The sequence below is a fragment of the Macrotis lagotis genome, chromosome 1 (genome assembly GCF_037893015.1).
Source record: "Macrotis lagotis isolate mMagLag1 chromosome 1, bilby.v1.9.chrom.fasta, whole genome shotgun sequence".
NCBI lineage: Eukaryota > Metazoa > Chordata > Mammalia > Peramelemorphia > Peramelidae > Macrotis > Macrotis lagotis.
The window spans coordinates 719580474-719595727 of NC_133658.1; the positions used below are offsets into that span (position 1 = coordinate 719580474).

General features: G+C 36.6%; 1 non-coding gene across 1 annotated transcript; it reads right to left on the reverse strand.

Annotated features, from left to right (window-relative positions):
* Nucleotides 1-1221: 1221 nt before the first annotated feature.
* On the reverse strand, nucleotides 1222-1328 carry LOC141510368 (U6 spliceosomal RNA). The gene has a single exon (XR_012474864.1). It is a non-coding gene; the product is annotated as a U6 spliceosomal RNA (small nuclear RNA).
* Between the last annotated feature and the right edge of the window lie 13926 nt (nucleotides 1329-15254).

A 15254-nucleotide genomic window follows, 5' to 3' on the forward strand; every position in this document is an offset into this window, starting at 1 on the left:
AGGTTAGTTATTGGAAGTTTTTTTTTTTAATTCATTATGGATGACTGGAGCATATTGAGTAAGCAGGGCAAGATTAAAAGCACCTGGTAAATAGTTGATTAAATATTAGCTATTCTAAGTGATCATACTGAACATTTTGCAAATTCTGAATACTCTAGTAATTACTGAGTAATGTTTATATCCAGAATCAAGTATGTTCTCAAGAGTTGGAAACATTGACTAATACTAGTCAATAACCCCATTCAATAAATAAAACAAGTTAAAATAAAAAGTTCTCAACTCAGATGATTTAAGCAAAAAATGTGTTCCCTGACTGAGGAACAGGAGGGGAGCTGCCATCACTCAGTTTGATGAAGGTGGTTGCCCTGAACACAACTGTTCTTAGAGATTGGATATTAGGAGGCTGTTTTCCTCAGGATGTTCATGTGAAGGCAATGCTTATTCTACTGCCTAGAAAACAACAACCTTCTATAAGCACAAGGCAACCAGGTTAGTAAAGAATAATTTACTTTGTTTTGTACCCAGATCTATACTTGGAAAAATAACATTTTAGCCTCTTTATTACCACTGTCCAGCCCTGTAAGTGGTTACAACAACTCTTATCAAGGTTCCAATACGTATTCCTACTTTCAACATCCCTACGTCAGTTTAAGTCCTTCCTGGTACTAGATTCAGAGGTCTCATTGTCCCTACTGCCACACATAGTCCTTGTTCTTCCAAAATTGACTTAGCTTCTATTTCTGTTGATTGCCGAAATGGTATATGTTTCTTTTTCTCAATTTTCATAAGACTTGTCCTAGGCCACTATTATTCAGTTATCTTTTCAGTTATGTGATTCATTTCTTTCTCTATCATATTGCTCTGTCCAACTCATTGCATTCTATCAATCATTCCTTTTTTTCCACCAAGATTCTTACCCCCTGGATGTCTTTCTCTGCACCCCAAACCTGTCTTCATATTTGGGGATTTCCATATCTATGTTGATATATCATTAAAAAAATTTGATCTCTCAGTTGAGAAACCTTAGCTCCTATGATTGATATCTTTTAGTGCATTGCACACAGTCACAGGGACAGCCAGACTTTACTTCTCATCATATCACTAACTCTGCATTATAATTATAATGAATTCTGAAATTACCTTCTATGATCTTGACTTGCTGTTTCTTTTTTCTGCTTCACTTTCTTTTTATTGAGCATTGCAATTTTTTATTTGATTAGCAAAAATATGGAACACTTCACAAATTTGAGTGTCTTTCTTGTGCAGGGGCCATGCTAATCTTCTCTGTATAGTTCCAGCTTTAGTATATGTGCTGCTGAAGTGAACACTGCTTCACTTTCTAAAACTCTTCTTCATTCTCACCATGACTTTCAATTTCTATATCCTTCTATGTTATCACATTCCATTACATCTATTATGACTTAATTCTCTTAGTCAAACTATCTATTTCTCTGACTTTGAATCCATCACTCCCTTTTCCCATCACAATTCATGACTTTCCATATTCTGAATCTTGTTATCTTAATTATCCACATTCTTACTTCTCCTCCTGAGGTCTTAAACAATGCAGGATGTAGTAATTACAAATTCATGCTATCTAGTCTTGCCTGGGTCCTCACTGTTACAAGGTGATTTTTGCAATACTCTATCATACTACCAAAATCACTACTCTGTTCTTTTTTTTAAGCATCTTCCCTATATTTTTAAAAAGCCTCACATCCCACTTGACTAAGAAAATTTGGTTTATCCACATTCTCTTCAAATATTCTCCACCTTGATAGAAGCTAACTTCTTTGAGGACGGGAATTATTCTGCTTGCTTGTATTTGTATGTATAGCATTTAACAAAAGTTCTTGTACACAGTAAGAATTTAGTAAATGTTTGTCAATGTATCATCCATCTATCATCTGTCTATCTATCTATCTATCTATCTATCTATCTATCTATCTATCTATCTATCTATCTCTCTGTCTATCTATCTTCTCTGTTTCTTATGTTATCCCCTGCCTATTTTCTTTTACTCCATTCTTTGAGGAAGAGGCTACCTTCCTTTGAGCCAAGGTCAATTTATCACCTTAACCTGGGATCTAATCCACTCTTGTCTCTTCTATGAATAAGGTTTTTGGATCATTTTCATCCTCTCCAATCTCTCCTTGTATATTGACTCATTTTTCATTGGTTATAAATATCATATTAAGATTTCTGCAGCAAACACACACACACACACACACACACACAAACACACGCAGACTTCACTTTCCATTTGCAACTCTGATGGTTGGAACTTCAAGGAACATGATGGCCGAGGATAAGTTGATCACCTGAAATCACATCATCATCCTTCTAACTTAGTCCCTCAGTACCAACTCCCTAAGCCCTTTCTCTAATAATAATTAAAGAACTAGAAAATAGAGAACTAAACTCCTCCCAAATCTCCCCTTGATCTTTGTGCAACCTGTCTCTCCATCTAACTCTCCACTTTCCCCTTGAAGCTCTCCTTGGTGTGAGCTTCAAGTATCCGAGACTTCTTTCCTCCTTTAAACTGCTCCTTCTCTCTCTTCCTCAACCTTGCTTTCCAGCTTTCTTTTACATGTTGCTTTAAAACCCCATTAGATTATAATTCCTATTCTCTCACCTTCTATGGAGGAAGAAAATGCTTGAAGGGAATGTGGATGAACCAAACTGTATTTTGTTGAAATATGTTGAGGAAAAAGCTTAATAGTTAGATTATAAGATCTTGTTTAATTATATCCCCAGAGCTTGACAACAGAGCCAGGCTCATAGCAAGCACTCAATCAATGTTTATTGCATCTGTTGAATTGACACACATTGGACACATACAAAAACAAGCATGCATGTACACAGACACAGAACAAGCTTCATTTGAACCTGACTCCTTTTTCATCTATGATCCATTATCTTTTCTCTTTGTCACAGATAAGCCCAAGAAAATCTAGCCTATTTTCATTCCATTTCCTCCTAACCCATTCACTTCTCAACTTCTTGCAAACAAGTTCCAGACTCCTTTTCAGGAATAGTACCTCCCTCCCTGGTTTTTTATGAGGCTATTATGATTTGCTTAGGTCAAAAGTCCTATATAAAGGTTAGTTATTATTTTGGGGACATTATCCCTGACCTTTCTCTGAGCTTTCCAATTTCTTGTGCAAGTATCCAAGCTGGAGGCATAAAAAAAACAAGTTTTCATTCTAATGGGAGAAGCAATCTGTAAATAAATATGTATATGCAAATATATGTAGCTAGAACACAACCCATAGATATCTTTGACTTTTTCATTCCAATCAATCCCATAATCAAATAGCAAGCTTTTGTAACATCTCTTATGTCAGTCTGTTTCTCTCCATTTACAAACAACTCCTACACTGGTCCTCCTTACTTCTTGTCAGAATTATTGAACTTTTTTCCTAATTTATTTTCTTGCTTTAAGGTCTTTCCTTTCAAATCCCCTTCTATTGATACCTCAAGATGCCATCAAAACAATTTTCCTAAGATATAATTCTGACCCTTTTGCTCTCTGAACAAATAGCTAAGTACTTTCCTGTGCCCTATAGAATAAAATATAGATTCATCAACTTGTTTTTTTAAAGATTTTATTTATTTTGAGTTCTACAATTTTTCCTCCAATCTTACTACCCTCCCCCCACTCCCACAGAAAGCAATGTGCCAGTCTTTACATTGTTTCCATGTTATACATTGATCCAAATTGAGTGTGATGAGAGAGAAATTATATCCTTAAGGAAGAAACATAAAGTATGAGATAACAAGATCAGACAAGTTATTAGTGTTTTTTTTTCTAAATTCAGGGGAATAGTCCTTGGACTTTGTTCAAACTCTACGGTTATTTATCTGGATACAGATGGCATTCTCCATTGCAGACAGCCCCAAATTGTCCCTGATTGTTACACTGATGGAATGAGCAAGTCCATCAAGGTTGATCATCACCCTCATGTTGCTGTTAGGATGTACAGTGTTTTTCTGTTTCTGTTCATCTCACTCAGCATCAGTTCATGCAAATCCCTCCAGGCTTCCCTGAATTCCCATCCCTCATGGTTTCTAATAGAACAGTAGTGTTCCATGGCATACATATACCACAGTTTGTTAAGCCATTCCTCAATCGAAGGACATTTACTTGATTTCCAGTTCTTTGCCACCACAAACAGGGCTGCTATGAATATTTTTGTACAAGTGATGTTTTTACCCTTTTCCATCATCTCTTCAGGGTATAGACCCAGTAGCATCAACCTGTTTTTAAAACAATCTGATGAGATATTTTCTTTCCAAACTTATTTAAAAGGAATATTACTCAAATTGTTCTAGCACTGGACTTCTAGGTTCCAATAAAGTAAGCCCACTATTTCCCAAACTTAGTATTCTATCTTTACATTTTTGTGTAGATTCTTTGCCATGCCTCTGTTATTTCAGTTTCCATCTACTACATGAAACTATTCCCTGCCCCCTCACACTAAATTAATGGTCCTTTGCTTTTTTACTTACCTGTGTTCATATTATATTCGCATAATAGAACATAAGCTTCTTGACTTCCATTTTGTCATCCCCCCCTCATAGTGCCTTTCACATAATAGGATCAAAAAAGAGTCAAATAGTATTGTTGCATATAAAATTCTCATTTGTGTATATATACCTTATTCCCTCTGTGCTGTCATCTGTGGGGTTTTTCACTTCAAACTATGGACCCTGGTTATTTCCACACCAGGATAGTAAATGTAGGGCAGAATCTTTTCCATTTCTTTTACCCTATCAGCAGGTCTTCATCTTTAAAAATGAGCTAGAGAAGGAAATATCAAATCACTCCAGTATTTTTGTCAAGAAAACCCCAAATGGGGTCATGAAGAGTCAGACATGACTGAAATGACTGAACAACAAGTACTAGGTAACAGTTACTTTAATAAATAAATGAAAGAAAAAAAGCAAACTGGATTACACTTAGGAATTATAGTTATTTCAGTGTTTTCCAAACTTCTCCTTGAAGCAGCAAGTCCTCTTTTTAACACTAAGGTTCTTTTGACTGCAAGTCTCTGAACAGAAAGACATAAATTGCTTATCACCAAAAGGAAAATGGAAAGATTCTTAGACTATAAAATATTACCAAACATGAATAAAAAAAGTAAAAATCAAAAGAAATTTGATTGCAAAAATGAAGAGAGTAAGTAGAAAGTCATTATAGGGTTTAGAGTAGGAAAGAATTTAGCCCAGAAATGAAATGATTTGCCTAAATCACATTTTGAACTTAGCTCCTCTGTCTCTAAATCCAGTGCTTCCATATAATGTGATATTATCTGTGAAATATCAAGACTTCAAAGAGGTCTCCAATTCATAGAGTTAACCCCTTGGGAGTTTTATTCAGAGACATGAACAAGAGTCATAATGGAAGCTTAGGTATGAATTTTGCAGTCTGCACCATTAGAGAAAGTGCCTAAATCAAAGAAATAACAAATAACATCTATTATTATTATATAAAAGAAAAAACTAAGCGATTTATAGTCATAGAGTGCTCTATTATATAAATGAAATGTTATATACCTGAACAAAATGGTATTCAATGTAATATTTGCTTCTTTGCTTTGACTATGCAATGTGTATTTTCTTTGGGAGGTAAAAATTCCATTTAAGTCAATAAATCCAGTAAAAACAAGTGTAACATACTGCTAAAAACCAACTCTGGACAGCTTGCATACAATCCTCAGTGATACCAGATGTTTTTAGAAGAATTCTGTGTTTGTTTAATGTCAGTTATACTTGACTTTCTTCCAAACAATCACTTCTAATTATATCATTACTCATTCAAATTTTGTAAAAGCTCATCTATAAACTTCAGCACAGATATTCCCTACACAAATTAACTCTCATAGTATTCAAACTAAACTAATTTTTAAAAATAATGTTTTCTAATTTAAAACACAAATGAGAAAAACATGTACCCATTAGAATTAATTATAAGTAAAGGTGCAGATGGATGTTTTTTGCTTAATCAGTTGATTTTTCCCAAATACTATCTACATATTTGATCAAGATTTCATTTGTTATCCCCCTATTCATCTACACCCCTAGGTCTCTCATTCTAACGCCTATACATTGTTGTTGAACTATTAGACTAATTGATAGAAAAATGTGATATCAAAGCAGGCTAAAAATAACCTGAAGGACATGGAAACCACTCCCTTTCTGGGTTAATTTGGGAATAATCATGCATCCCCTTAACAAGAGATTGGCAGGTCATTATCCAGCCTGTATTCATGTCTCTAATTATGGTAAATCCAATGCCCCCTAACATGAATCATTTTAAGATTGAGCAGTTCCTGTTAGAAATGTTGGAAATGAGCTAAAATCCATCTCGCTTCCTTCTTCCTCTACCTTTTTCCTTGTTATATTCTTTAGAACAACAAACAGCAAGACTACCCCTCTTTCACATTACATTTCCAAGTGATATCAAAGCAGGCTAAAGAATACCTTGAAGGACATGGAAACCACACCCTTTCTGGATTGATTTGGGAATAATCATATATAGAACTAAGGTGGCCATAGAAACTTAGAGTTGCAAGAGACCCTACAAATCATACAGTCATATTTCCAAGTATTTTCTTTTCCTGGTGAAGCATTAACCACCTTCTAATATTGAGTATCTTACATTGTTTTCAGAGCTTTTAGTATCACTAGTTACAGAGAAATTATCTGGGATAGGAGTTTGTTACTGTTCCTTTAGAAATGTGACCATGGAAGCTGATAGGGAAAATATACTCCAGATACCATTCAAAAAGTATAAATGAGTTATGAACATCACTGTGACTTGATTTCAACTGAAGGAGTCATTTATTGAACAGAGATGTCAGTGCCAAATGGTCATTGAGTAGGCCTCTAATAATGCACTACAAATCTTCAAGCTAATCTTCAATTTTCATCATATTAATTCCTGCAATGACCAGAATATAAGATAAATGAGAACTGAGTCAAGATTATAAGAATACAAAGTGCATGGGGTGGCTAGGTGGTGCAGTGGATAGAGCACCAGCCCTGGAGTCAGGAGTACCTAAGTTCAAATCCGGCCTCAGCCACTTAATAATTACCTTGCTGTGTGGCTTGGGCAAGCCACTTAACCCCATTGCCTTGCAAAAAACATTAAAAAAAAATTCAAAATGCACTAAATCAATATTTATTAGAGAAATGCCAATTTAAAAAGATCTCTGAGGTACCTTCTCACATGTATCATATTGGTCAATATGACAAAAAAGGAAAATAATCAATGCTGGAAGGGCTGTGGGAAAATCGGGACACTAATTTACTGTTGGTGGAGTTGTGAACTGATCCAAACTTTCAGGAGAGCAATTTAGACCTATGTCCAGAGAGAATAAAGCTGTGCATACCCTTTGATCCAGAAACACCACCACTGGATCAATACTCAAAGATATCATAAGAAGGGGTAAAAATTCCACATGTACAAAAGTATGTTTTTTTAGGTCTTTTTATAATAGCAAAGAATTGGAAATTGAGCTTATACCCATCATTTGGGGAATGGTTGAATAAATTGTAAGTATATGAATGTGATAAAATATTATTTTTCTGTAAGAAATCATGATGGGACAGCTAGGTGGCACAGTGAATAAAGCACTAGCCTTAGAGGCAGGATGACCTGAGTTCAAATTTGGCCTCAGACACTTAATAATTATCTAGGTGTTTGACCTTGGCCAAGTTACTTAAAACCCATTGCCTTGCAAAAAACAAACCAAAAAAAGATAACTTTGCAAGCTAGTTGAAAAACCCTTAATGAAATTTTAATGAAATAAAAATATTACTAGCTTCAGTTCTGAGTCTCCCTTAAACCTCCCTCACAAAGCTCCTATGAGATCTGAACCAATCTTTGATGTGAAGGTGCCAACTGCTGTCCTTCAGTCCCCCCAAATCCTCACCTCAGCATTTCTTTTGCAATGGGGAGTACCAAGACACAACTACCTTTTAGCCTCTTTTGGCTGCTTTGATCTTACCACTTCACATCATTTTCTTGGCTTCCCTGAAATTCAGATACCCCCCCCCACCTCGGTAGGGGAAGAGCACAAAGCACTGTCTCTTTCCTCACCTGTCTCTTTTTTCTGAAAGAATAATAATAATAGGGGCAGCTAGGTGGCACAGTGGATAGAGCACCAGCCCTGGAGTCAGGAGTACCTGAGTTAAAAGCTGGCCTCAGACACTTAATAATTACCTAGCTGTGTGGCCTTGGGCAAGCCACTTAACCCCATTGCCTTGAAAAAAACCTAAAAAAAATAAAAACATTTAAAAAGAATAATAATAATAGTTGTCCTTTGATTTTTGAAGAGAACCACGCCAATTAAATTAATGATGGAAAGATTTGTATGCTATGTTTATTATAGTGAGGAATGTATTATACAAAGACATCCTTCTCACTTATCTTTGCCATATCCATTTCACCCCATGACCTGATTTGATGGTAAATAGGATTTCTTATTATGGTCTGAATACTGCAAGAGTCTTTTGGCCTTTATATGGTTTCCTCTCCTGATTCAGAGGCACCACAGTGCCAGTCAAGGCATCAGCATGTGATTATCTGGCGACAGACTTGCAACAAAGCAAATCCAAACTGTTTTCTCAATGGGTTAATAATCAGCACTGGCTAGACCTTTGACTTGAAGACCTAATTGTGTGACAAACTGTCTCTTGATACCACATAACCCTCTCCCATGTTTTGAAATACTATTAAGTACAAACAAAACATACTAGAGATTAGGATTGGAGTTAAAATGACCTGTGGAAAGTTTGAGAGTAACAAATAAAAAGGTTTTATGGACTAATTCTAATGAAAAGCACAGACTATTGGGAACTAGGTCTTTTTCTTTATTAGTTTCTCCCCCCCCCCTTCTGACTTCCTTCTACCCAATCTTCATTTGATATTGGCTCGCTTCTAATTATATTACTGAATTCAGCCAACAAAGTGATGGTATTTCAGTTTTTCTCTCATCTCAAAAAACAGGAAAGTGGAATAGAGATTCTAATAGAGAAAGCACACACTTCTCTTTTCCTTACCTTTCTTTCTCCATTCTTCTTTTCTTCTTTTTCCTTTAATCCCCTCACTTATTATTCTATGATATTCCATTAAATTGTGCATAATATTATCATTAATTATACCATTGACTGTGGACCTAAAATGGCTTTCTATTTTTTCTTAGATGATCAAAGTCTTATATTTTCAAATGATCTCACAAACCATCTAATCAAATATCCTTTATGGTGTGTGACTCTCTTCTACAGCAATCATGTTTGGTGGTCATCCAGATTATATGTTTACCTCCACTGATGAATAACTCAATCCCTATTAAGAAAAGCCATTCTAATGTTGAACCACTCTTGCTGGAAATATGCTTCATATTTTGAACTAAAATCTACTTCCCTTCCCTTTCTGGATCCCTGAGGTTCAATCCTTATGCACACTTTTAACCTTTTCATCTAGAGCTATATCAAAAGGTCAGTAAAATAAAAATTGCAACTGTTTTCTCAGTTTACTGTATCTTAACTATTCATACTTGCTTACCTTTAAATTCTTTAGATTAGGCTCTATTCAGAAAAACTTTTTCGATCAGGCCTACATCACACCTATATCTGCATATATCTTCCATTGCTTACCAAGGAAGCAACCTGTGTAATAAAGACTTTTTTTAAGAAAGGAGAAAGCAATTGGGCACAGCTAATCAATAAACTGACTATTCAAAAGTAGTCCTGACACTCATAGTTCCTTGATTCTGCATTAAATGGAGAAAGGTACTTTTTTTCTCAATTTTTCTCCAAGGCTAAACTTGATTATTGTAATTGAAAAATATTGATTTTTGTCAATTCAATTTTTGCCTTTCTATCAAAAGTCATTGAAAATTATATTCTTCTGGTTCTGCTTACTTCTTTCAGTTAAAATAAGTCTTCCTATGAGGTGTTCTATTCTTTTCCTGAACCTGTATTTCCTTCTCTACCCAATACTATCACAGTCATACAGGCAATTGGAAGCCCCATTCCTGGCCATTATTTACTCTATTGTGGTGGTGGAGTCAAAGTTTGTTGAGGATCCAGAGATTAGAGTTCCTGGAACAGACAAATGGTAAGTGATCCCCACATCACCTGAAGTCCTTGAATGGGTGGGGGAGAGTCTTGAGACAGTTAAGTTGTTAGGAAACCTTTTACTCAAGAAATAAAAATAATTTTTCAGGGAAAAAATAAATCTACCAAATAAAGTCAGCTAACCTGGCCAGTAGGTCTGTTGGCTGTCTGCCCTTTTCCTTCCCCCTAGCTAGATGAACTCTATACATTGCCTCCTATAGAGCTGACCCTGGGACCAATAGGAAAGAAAGAGTTCAGCACCTTACCAGTGCTTCATGTGTGAGATGATGAGGATTTACACTTCATCTTTCCTTCATTCCTGGGACAGGTAAGAGTTCCTGCATTGTGAATGGACTAGGAATGAAAGAGCCACTGTGAGGAGTTTTAGGGCAGGAGAGCAAAGAAAGAATCCATGAAGGAACTGAGAGGCTCTCTGAGCACAAGTGAGTAGGTGAAGAAAGAGGAAGAGACTAGAGAGATTGTCGTGAGAGGATGGTCTGAGTGTGGGAAGAGAGAGAGAGAAGAGAGAATCAGTGAGAAACTGGAGAGAGTGAAGAGCATAAAGAGCTGGTGAGAGCAGACTCAGTGGGATTCAGGGTCTGCCTGGGACAGGCCTCTCTCATCTATGTCTCTCATCCATTTAAGTATATTCTTAAACAATGTGTTTTAAATGAAAAATAAACAGACTATATATATGTATATACATATATGTATATATGTAAATGGATAGATGAATAGATGAATAAATAAATGGATGGATTGATAAATAAATGAATAAGACTTTCCAAGAGTCTGAATATTTCACATTCATTGTGAATGAATCCATTCTATCTATGAGGATCTTTTTACTCAGTCAATGAGTAACTTCTTTGTTTTGAAAGTCTGAAAAATTGAAGTATTCTGAGATTTCAGGCCACTTTTTGCCTGAACCTCTACTTGCCTAGAGGCAAGTGTATCTCAGTTTCTTCCTCCTTTCGTCCCCTCCCACTTCCCTATCTATGTTTGTGGACTCCTGTCTTGATCTGACTTATGATGCTTGTCATGTTCATTTGCTCTACTGTTAGCTATTCTATCATTCTTTGTTTACTGACCACACATCTATTATGTTGCTTGATTCTTGGTCATATATCTTGTGCCTCTGGTTCCTTTCTTTGAATCCATAATTGTATGACGTCTCTGTTCAAACCCTGGCACTGATATGAAGACTATGTAGGAGAGGCAGGTTTTGATTAGTCTAAGGATCATCTAGTTTGAAGGCATGACAAGTGGAACATTCAGCAGGAGGTTTGACTGATCACTAATCAAAGTAATCTATAGGCCAAATATTCTTGGATCGATTACTGAGAATCTTCATGCATATTCTGAATTGGCAACCTGAATTTTCACAGATTACCTAACTGACAAATTGAAGAACAGTTTCTTCAAGTCCAAGGCCTGAGGGAAAGTCATCATCTACCTACCCAGTGACAAAACAAAAAAACCTTCTATTTGAAAAATAGGGGGGAAAATAAAATATAGAAAGAAATTAGGATGTGTGCTTTTGAAGAGAGGGCTCTTATAATAGAATTTTGATAGAGAGAATTTTTAGCAATAGAATGTAATAATAAAATTTCAACTGCTAGTAGTTTAGGAGTCAAGGAGCTAAAGACAGAAGGAGGAATTGAGCAAATGAATGAATTTCCACTAAACATTTGAATAGCAGGACATTGCATCCATCCATTTGTTCTGTCTCTTCACATTTTTTTGTGCTGCACAAAAATGTAAATGAAAGGAAGGGTGAAATTTTTTCAGTAAATGTGAAAGTAGGTCTAGATATTCTTGATTCCTTTAAATGTAATCTGAGTATAAATCTTATGCTTTATAAAATCAGTTCCTTAATCTACTTCTATCTCAAATATGTAAAATTTTATTTAAAAATTTTATCAGATGTTCAGTGTTTATTATACCAAGTGTTATTGATTTCAGATCAAATTTATGATATAGTTAAGTTTTATTTTAACATACAATATATAGACTTTATAGTATATAATAATAATAACTAGCATTTCTCTAGCACCTATGATAGGGCAAGAAATTTACAAATATTACATCAAAACTTTCTTCATTGCAGTTGCAATATATTTTGAGTTCGCATAAAACATTAAATAGGAATGGAGGGAGGGAGTTATTAAAGCCTCAAATGATGCATAAAGGCCAACAGACAACACAAAGCCTATGACCAAATATTTAGCCCAAATTTTACAATAAGGTACTGTAAAAAACCCATAAAACAAGAAGAAAGAATTCAGTCTTCTCTGGTATGAAAGAGAAGACAAAATATTTTGTATGCAGCATATTGTAGGATTCTGTTTTTAATCCATTCTGCTATTTGCTTACATTTTAAGGGAGAATTCATCCCATTCACATTCGAGACTATGATTACAAATTCTTTATTGCCCTCTGTGCTATCTTCCCTCTGTTTGTATTTTTCCCCCCTTTCTCCCCTTTTATCCATATTCCCCAGTCTTTTGTTTCTGAAAACCACCCCCTTCAGTGTGTTTGCCCTCCTATATCACACCCTTCCCTTTCTTTCCCCTTTCCCTTTTTTCCTTTCCTTCCTTTTGTTATTTCCCTTTTCCCCCCCCTCCCCTTCCCTTTCTCCATCCCCCCTCCCCTTTTCCCCTTTTAATACTTGAAAAGTTAGATGTTTTATAAGTTAACTTAGTATGTGTAGATTGACTTTAAGCCAAATCTGATGAGAAGAAGATTCAGGAGTTTCTCCTCTGCTCCCTTCTTCCCCTCTATTACCATAGGTTTTTTGTACCTCTTAGTGTAATGAGATTTACCCCATTCAATCCCCTCCCTCCTCCAGTCAAGTTCCTGTCCCCCTTTTTAAGGAGGTAGTGTTTTTTTTTTAGATCATTCTAAGTCATAGAAAATTCTAACTGTCTGTCCCTTCTAGTTCAGTATGTTCTATCGAATAGACTCAAAATTCCTGAGAGTTATTAGAGTCTTTCTCCCAAGTGGGGTTAAAGCCAGTTACATCCCATTAGATAGCAATCTCATGGATAGGTCATGAATGTCCATCATTTCTGGCTAGGTGTATTCTCTCTGTTAGAGTTACATTTCTCAAGATTTATGAGAATCTTCCCCACCCCCCATGATGGGATATAGCCATTTTCAACTTACTGGATTGCATTTTTTTTCCCTTTTACCACCCCCCGTTTTTTAATTACCTTTTCATGTATCTCTTGAACCTCCTGTTTGATGTCCAAATTTTCTGTTTAGCTCTGGTCTTTTCATCAGAAATTTTTGGAATTCTTCCAATTCGTTGGATGTCCATCTTTTTCCCTGGAAGAGAAGGTTCAACTTTGCAGGAAAGTAAATTCTTGGCTGCATTCCAAGCTCCCTTGCTCTTCAAAATATCTCATTCCAGGCCCTTCGATCCCTTAATGTTGATGCAGCCAGGTCCTGAGTGATACTTACTGTGGCTCCATGATATTTAAATTGTTTCTTTCTGGCTGCTTGCAGGATTTTCTCTTTTATCTGATAGTTCTGGAGTTTGGCCACAACATTCCTTGGTGTTTTCATTTTAGGACCTTTTTTCTGGTGAGGATCTATGTACTCTATCAATAACTACTTTGCCCTCTGGTTCCATAACATCAGGGCAGTTTTCCATCACTACATCCTGTAATATTAAGTCCAGGCTTTTTTTCTCTTCAATGTTTTCAGGAAGTCCTATAATTTTCAGGTTGCCCCTCCTCGATCTATTCTTGAGGTTAGTGGTTTTGTTGAAGAGGTCTTTTACATTTGCTTCTATTTTTTCTATTTTTTTGATTTTGTTTAACTGCCTCTTGCTGCCTCTTGGAGTCATTAGTTTCTGCAGACTTCATTCTTATTTTTGGGGAGGAGTTTTCTTCATTAACCCTTTGCAACTCCTTTTCCAATTGGTCAATTCTACTTTTGAAAGATCTTTCCATTTGACCAATTGAGGTTTTGAGAGAATTATTTTCTTTTTGCATTTTCCCAACTGAGGATCTGAGAAAATTATTCTCATTTTGTAATTGTCCAATTGATGATCTGAGAGATTTATTCTCATTTTGTAATTGCCCAATTGATGATCTGAGAGATTTATTCTTTTGTATTTGTCCAATTGTACTTTCTAAAGTTTTGTTTTCTTGTTGCAAGGTATTAATTGTCTCTCCCAAATTTTTAAACTCCTTCCTTATTTCTTCAAGGAAGTCTTTCTGTGCTGGAGACCAGATTGTATTCTCCTCAGAGGTTCCAGGTCTCTCTGAGTTAAGGTCTTTCCCTTCCAGGAATTTTTCTATAGATCCACCTTTCCACTGACCCTTCTTCATTTTGCTAAGACCTTGAGTTGTGGAGGGGCTGGTTCACTGGGGCTTGGGATCGCTAAAGGCTTTACTCCCTCAGTGCAGTTTCTCTGGCTGGTCAGTAGGTGTTGGTTGCTTTCTCTGGAGTATCTGTGACCTTGGCTTCTTTCTTTGCTTGAAGGGAGGGGTTGAAGCTATTGAATCCTTTTGCTTTCAATGGTGGGCTTTACCCTGGCCTGAGGTCATTCCTCAGCTGGGCTGGTTCTTCTGCTCACACACCTGGGCCTGAGGCAGAAGTAGTTTGCATTTGTTTGTTTGGGAGGAGGTCTGAGTTCTAATGGGACCAGAGGAGCCCAGGATGGTGTCCCCAGCTCTCCTGCAACCAGAACTCTCCCCCCAGCCCTGTGCCCAAGCTCCATGGAGACAGCACCAACACCAGCGCCTCTGCTCCCCCATGGACCCAAGCCCCTCTTGTCCAGCCCCACCGCTAATCCAGCAGGTCCAGATCTCAGGCCCTCAGACTCCCGGTTCCAATTCAGCTGTTGATCTGGCTGATCCAGGCCTGATCCTCCCTCAGAGCTCAGACTCACCCGCCTGAATTCGGCCAAAGCTGCTGCCAGAGACAAATCGCTAGGTAGATGTTCTTTCTCCTGGCTTTTCTTTCTGGGTTTTGTGAGTCAGATTTCTTTAAAGAGGTTTGTTTCTTGTGATAGATGGGGAAGAGATCAGGAGACTTTAGAGCTGTGCCTGTCTTCTTTCTGCCATCTTGTCCAGAATCAGAAGACAACATATTTTACATGAACTTTCCAGATA